The sequence below is a fragment of the Mastomys coucha genome, unplaced genomic scaffold, assembly GCF_008632895.1.
Source record: "Mastomys coucha isolate ucsf_1 unplaced genomic scaffold, UCSF_Mcou_1 pScaffold22, whole genome shotgun sequence".
Lineage (NCBI taxonomy): Eukaryota > Metazoa > Chordata > Mammalia > Rodentia > Muridae > Mastomys > Mastomys coucha.
Window position 1 is genome coordinate 132,260,916 of NW_022196905.1, and position 6,893 is coordinate 132,267,808.

General features: G+C 44.8%; 1 protein-coding gene across 2 annotated transcripts in view; it reads left to right on the forward strand.

The window, feature by feature from the left end:
- Nucleotides 1–3,430: 3,430 nt before the first annotated feature.
- Zscan21 (zinc finger and SCAN domain containing 21) overlaps nt 3,431–6,893 on the forward strand; it is a 15,796-nt gene continuing 12,333 nt past the window's right edge. Inside the window, exon 1 of one of the 2 annotated variants that reach the window (XM_031338437.1) lies at nt 3,431–3,527. The gene's annotated coding sequence lies outside the window, so the exon portion shown is untranslated. The remainder of the gene's footprint in view (nt 3,528–6,893) is intronic. The other variant, XM_031338439.1, reaches the window with a different exon arrangement.

Below are 6,893 nucleotides of genomic sequence, written 5' to 3' on the forward strand. Positions count from 1 at the left end.
AAAAAAAAAAAAAAAAAAAAAACCAGAGAGAAACCCTTGAACAAACAATAACAACAAAGCTAGAAAGAAACAAAAATGCTTCCTTTCTTCTTTAAGTTGTTTTTTGTCCAGTATTTTGACACAGTAACAACATAAGCAGCTAAAACAACCAGTAAGCTCTTGGACAAGGAAACAGAATTAGGGCATGTTTCAGAGGGTTAGCCTGTAGATACCCAAGACAACACACTCAGTCCAAGTCAAGCCACATGTTTGGCTCTTCTTCCTTATCATTGACTGCATCTGCAATGATTCATTTACAAGCCTGCTAAGATCCCCCCCTCTCTCTCTCCCCTCTTTCTTTCTCTCTCCCCTCTCTCTTTTTTTTTGGGGGGGGGTGCTTCAAGACAGGGTTTCTCTATGTAGCCCTGGCTGTCCTGGAACTCACTCTGTAGACCAGGCTGGCCTTGAAGTGCTGGAATTAAAGGCATGCACCACCACTGCCTGGCTCTCCCCCCCTCCCCCGTGTATGTGTGTGTGTGTGTGTGTGTGTGTGTGTGCGTGTGTGTCTCTGTAGGAGTGCTGGGATTACAGAGATGTTTGTGACTGTATCTGGTTCTCATGTAGGTTCTAGATAGATGAACTCAGAGTCAGGCTTGCATAGTGGTGGTTTGAATGAGATGTATTCCATAATCTTCGGCATTTAAATAGTTGGTCCTTGTTTGGTGGCAAAGCTTAGGAAGGCTTAAGAGGTATGAACTTGCTGGAGGAGATGGGTTTTGAGAGTTCAAAGACTTGCCATCTGCAGTGTGCTCTGTTGCTTCCTACTTGGGGGTTCAAGATGTGAGGTCTCAGTTTTCTGCTCTAGCTGGCATGCCTTCCAACCATAATGAGTCCTTACCCCTCTGAAACCATAAACCCAAATAAACCCTTCACTCTGTAAGTGACCTTGCCTGTGGTGTTTTATCACATCAATAGAAAAGGAACTCAGACATTTCCCAAGCACTTTGCCCATTGAGCCATCTGCCAAGCTCCCAAATTGTGTATTTGCCATTTGTAAACTTTTGAGTCATAATACATACCTGATATAGTGCACATTCTTGAGAAGTATTTGTTCTGTGGACTCATTGGAAATCAGACTATTTCTGAAAAGGAAATGCATGGGCTAAATCCCAGTTAGTCATATATCACAGTAACTAATTTATCCTTGCTTCCTTTCTTCTTGGTTATGGTTATACTAAAGAAAAAAAATGGATCATCATAAAATTACTTGATTTAACATGATATGAATGAACAACTTATTGTCATACCTCACATTTTTGTTTTGCCTGCTTTAGTTTTTACTTTTATTTATTTATTTTATGTATGTAAGTGCTCTGTCTTCAGACACACCAGAACAGGGCATCAGATTTCATTACAGTTGGTTGTGAGCTACCATGTGGGTGCTGGGAATTGAACTCAGGACCCCAGGAAGAACAGCCAGTGCTGGTAACAACTGAGCCATCACTCTAACCTTAGTTTTAAGGTTTTTTAAAACAGAGTCTCATGTAGGCCAAATTGGCCTGGAATTTATGTAACTGAGCATGACCTTAAACACCTGATTTCCCAACCTCCAACTCACAAGTGCTGGGACTACAACTGTGTACCTGAACACCCAGTTCTAATTATATATATAAAATCTTGCCGGGCGGTGGTAGCGCACACCTTTAATCCCAGCACTTGGGAGGCAGAGGCAGGTGGATTTCTGAGTTCGAGGACAGCCTGATCTACAGAGTGAGTTCCAGGACAGCCAGGGCTATACAGAGAAACCCTGTCTCGAAAAACCAAAAAAAAAAAAAAAAAAATCTCTTCAGAGAAGTGCTAGCTTGCATAAGGCATTGGGTTCCATCCCCAGCACTGAGAGAAAAATCTATAGTGATAAAACAAACATACACAAATAAAGAATGGAAATCTAGTCTCAGCTTTGCTATCAACTAACACTCTAGTAAGCGCTGGATCTGATCTGTCAAGACACTGGTTTCTTCATTTATAAACGAGAGCTCAGGCAGATTGTTCTCTGTGTTTGTGCTTGTAATGGCTATTCCTGGTTGTCAGCTTGACTATGTCTGGAATGAATTACAATCCAGAACTGGAGGGCTCACCTGTGATCCAGATCTTGAGGCTGGGAGAAAGAAGATTCTGACCTGGATCTTGACATGTAGATCTTGAGGCACAGTAGCCATGGAAAACTCAGGCCCAGGTACATGCCTTTAATCTCAGGAGACTAAGGCAAGGAGATCTCTGAGTTCAAGGTCAGCCTGGGTCAAATCAAGTTCCAGGTCCAGGCAAGGTGGTGCACACCTTTCCTATGGGCACACCTTCTGCTGGAGACCTCCATAAGGACATTGGGAGAAGGAAGAGTCCCTCTTGTTAGACTGCTTGCACTCACTTGCCAGCACATGTGTTGGAACCTACTTCTACAGAAGACCAGCTGAAACAACTAGCCCCATGGGACTGAGCAGCTACTAGATTCTTGGACTTCCCATTCCCAGCTGCCCATTGTTGGGGTAGTTGGACTACAGACTGTAAGTCATCACAATAAATTCCCTCAGTATAGAGAGACATTCCCTAAGCTGTGTGACTCTAGAGAACCCTGACTAGTACAGTGCTCATGTACACAAGTGTGTTTGCAAACATGTGAAGGCCAGAGGTTAATGTTAGGTGTCTTCTATTGCTTCTCTACCTTATTTTTGCGACAAGGTGTCACTGATCTGGAGCTAGGCTGCCCAGACAACAGGCCACAAGGGATCCTCCTGGCACTCAGATTACAGGTATGTGACGTACTAGTCTTTTTTGGGTTTTCAAGACAGGGTTTCTCTGTATAGCCCTGGCTGTCCTGGAACTCACTCTGTAGACCAGGCTGGCCTCGAACTCAGAAATCCACCTGCCTCTGCCTCCCAAGTGCTGGGATTAAAGGTGTGCACCATCACTGCCCTGCTCGTACCATAGTCTTTTTATGTGGTGCTGGAAATCCAAATTTAGGTCTTCATGCTTGTATAGCAAGCTCTTTACTCATTGATCTAGAGGCAAGCAAATCGTTTATAGAGTTTCAGGCCAGCCAGGGCTATGTAGTGACATGTTTGTCTCAAAAAAACAAAAACGGAGCCAGGCAATGATGGCTCATGCTTTTAATCCCAGCACTTGAGAGGCAGAGGCAGGTGAATCCCTCAGTTCGAGGCCAGCCTGGTCTATTGAGTGAGTTGCAGGGCAGCCAGGGCCACATAACCCTCCAAAACCCACCCACCCACCCCCAAAAGAAAGAAAGAAAAGAAGAGGGAGAAGGGAGACAGAATGAGAATAAAAAAGAAACAGGGGGTAAAAAACAGATCACAACTAGGACAGTAACAGTCGCCGGTGAATGAGGATACCGAGAACTCTCGGATTCCTAGAGGGGCGGCTGCGCCCCTCCCGCGGGGCGGGGCTCTGACGCACTTCCGGTGCTATCGTTCAGCGGCTGTGAGGTTTCCACACTCCGAAGCGGTTCTGAGTCACGGTGAGCCTGCGAGTCCCAGGTTAGCCTAGCGGTCGGGGAGCGTTGGCCGAAAGGTTTAGAGGGGGTGGGACGGGTTTGGCGGCTGTGGTTCTGGTTCGGGGAATTCCTCCATGGCGGTTCTGGGAGATCGTCTGAGGAGTAGCGCCCCGCCCAGCCGTTGCAGGCGCTGCTCTCAGGAAAGGCTTTTCCACCCCTTGAGGGCTCCCTGGAACAAAACCCTGCTTCTTTTGCTTCCGGAATCTCTTTTCTGGTCTCAGTTATTGTCTGTTACCCGACGGAAACTGCCTTCTTTCTTCCCGAGCAAGAGCCCTGAGGTCTAAACTCAGGACTGATTGTTAAGAATAAGCCCAAGAGTAGAAACCTCCTATGAAAACCCGAATCTCATTAATCTTGGGTAATGTCCAGTCCAGGCGGGGAATTAGTCCCCTTGGGCTTTGTGCGCACAGGACAAGGATTTGTTCAAGTCTGGAAAGATTTTTAGACGATAGTTTGTAAAACGAGTATAGGATAGAAAGGTGATTGATTTATTTTCTGGGTGTCATAGTTGGAAATCTGTTGAAAGGGGACACTTAAAAGAACTGTGAACAACAACAGTCTACACATGAAAGTTGATTTTCGAGTGCTGGAAAGCTTCTGAAGAGAAACTGAGTATTGGTTCAGGGCTATTGAAATGATGCAGAATTTGGCTCACTCTGAGAATTTCTTAGCTATTAGATCTGCTCAGCAATTATGCTCCTCAGAATTATTGGCCTGCCTAGAAGCTTTTTGAAAATTGGTTCGCTCGGTTTGAGACAGGGTCTTACTGTGTAACCTAGGCTTGGTGTATAATTGGTGATCCTCCTGTCTCTGTTCTCTTCAGTGCTGTAATTACAGGTATGTGCCACCACGACTTCAGCTTGGAGTTTCCAAGTACAGAGTGTCTTCAGGGCATTATCTACCACTAGGTAGTAATTGCTGTTCATTTGCCACAATCTGTGATGGTTTGATTTATTTATACCTCGTGTTGCACACAATGAATTTGAGGCCGATTAAGGGAGTGGGAGGAGGCTTATAAACTTTGCAGAATTCTCATATAGGAGGGAAAAATTGGGAAGTGACCAAAAGCCTGTCTGAGTAGATCATACGCTTCTGCTGCCAGACTTTAGGTTTCTATGTTGTACTGTGTGTGTGTGTCTTCTGTCAGTCAAAGGACAGCTGGCACAGTGGAGTGCTTCCCTTCCGTTATATGGGCTCCAGGCTCAAAGCCAGCAGCCCAGGCTCACAGCAGCAGCTTTCATCTGTTACCCACTGAGCCATCTTGCCAGCTGAGTTAAACCTTTAGATGGCTTTGTTTTTGTTTTGTTTGTTTGTTATTTTTCAAAACAGGGTTCCCTGGCTGTCCTGGAACTCTGTCCTAGACTAGGCTGGCTTTTAACTCAGAGATGCCCCTGCCTCTGCCTCCCATGTGCTGGGATTAAGGTGTACAGACCACACCCTGCTTAAGATGGCCTTTTAAAAGTTTTTTTTTTCTATGAAAGTGTTAAATTAGACCTGTTTTTCTACCCACATACTTTTTGATTTTATGACTTTTTAAGGAATTTCAGAAACCAAGACCTGGAGGGCATCTTAAAATGGCCAGCTCAGCATTATGTGAAATTATTGGCTTTCTTTTCATGAAGGGAGCAGGATGCCAGGATACTTTATTACCAGATTTTTTTTTTAAATCTTGCTAAAACAAAAACAAAGACTTCACCACATGTCAGTCATGTGGAAGCTTTTCTTTTTCCTACTTCGCAGCCTATCTCCCACCCTGTTCTTCTCCCCAGCTCCTTTTTATTTTTTATTTTATTTTGTTTGTTTGTTGTAGAGCAAGGGTGCTGATGTGCATCTCACCATGCCGCTAAGGCTCTGGCTTTGACCTGTTGAAGAATGCTGGGATTGCAGCCATGCTGTCCCGTTGCAAGCACAAAAATTTCATTTATGCAGTCTCTTTCTAAATATATTTAGACTCCCAAGAGTGAGAGACTGGAACTCTTTGCTTCTCATCTCCCACTAAGTAGAAAGCTCCAGGAAGGCAGGGCACACCCCAGTGGTCAAGCAGCGGGTGTTCAGTTAGTCAGCTGGGAGGTACCAAATGTTCAAAACTTAGAAGGAAAATATTTTTAAGCATTTTTTTGTTTGCATCACGTATTTTGATTGAAATTTTTCTATCATTTTTTTTTTCAGCAATATATATCATTGTCAGACTAAATAGCTGTTAGCATATACAATGTTGGGCTTGGTGATATAGCTTTAATCCCACCACTCAGGAGGAGAGGTAGTCCAATCTCTTATGCCTTGCAGGTCAGCCAAGGCTATGTAGTGAGACCCTGTCTTTTTGTCTTTCTACCCTGTAACCCTCCTGGTTTGAGACCTGCCTCTGATAGCCACACCTCTCTGCCCATCTCCTGTTATTCGCCACGCCTCCACACCCACTCTTCTGGGGGTCGCTGGAGAGGTGGCTCATCAGTTAAGAATGCTGACTGCTTTTCCAGAGGTCCTGAGTTCAGTTCCTAGCAACCACATGGTGGCTCACAGCCATCTGTAATGGGATCTGATGCGCTCTTCTGGTGTGTCTGAAGACAGCTACCGTGTACTTTTATAGATTTAAAAAAAAAAATCTAACTGCAGGACCACAAAAGATGGGTCAACTGTAAACGTGCTTGTCCCCAAGCATGCTGGCCTGAGTTTGATCCCTGGAACCCACATGGTGAAAGGAGAGGACTGGGAAGTTTGACCTAACCTCTATACATACTATGGCATGCATACCTCCCCTTGCATACCCCCCCCCCCACACACACACAGTTGATTAATTACAAAGGGAAGAAACTGGAGAGGTGACTCAGTAGTTGAGAATATGCGTTGCTCTTGGCAGAGGACTCAGATTTGGTTCCCAGCACCTATGTTCGGCAGTTCATAATGCCTGTAGCCCCAGGTTTTCCCACACTGACCTCTTTAAATGCACGCACACATATACACAAGCTTGTTTTTCTCTTTTTAATTTCAGCTAAAGACACATGAAACTTGAATATGGGATTTGGGAAGTGACTTAGTGGGTAAAGTGTTTTCTGTACAAGCATGAGTATCTGAGCTTACAGGTAAAAAGCCCAGATACGTCTGCTGGTGCCTAAAATCTCAGTAATGGAAGGGCAGAGACTTTCAGATACCTGAGTTCACTGACTGGCCAATCAGCCAGCCTAGCTGGTCTATGCGCTTTAGTTTCAGTGAGAGATCCAGTCTCAAAACAATGAGATGAGTAGTGATAGAGGAGGACCTCTGACATTGATCTCTGACCTAGTACACACACATGCATGCACAGGCAAGCTTACCTTTACATATGTACACACACACAGTCTCACAAACCCAA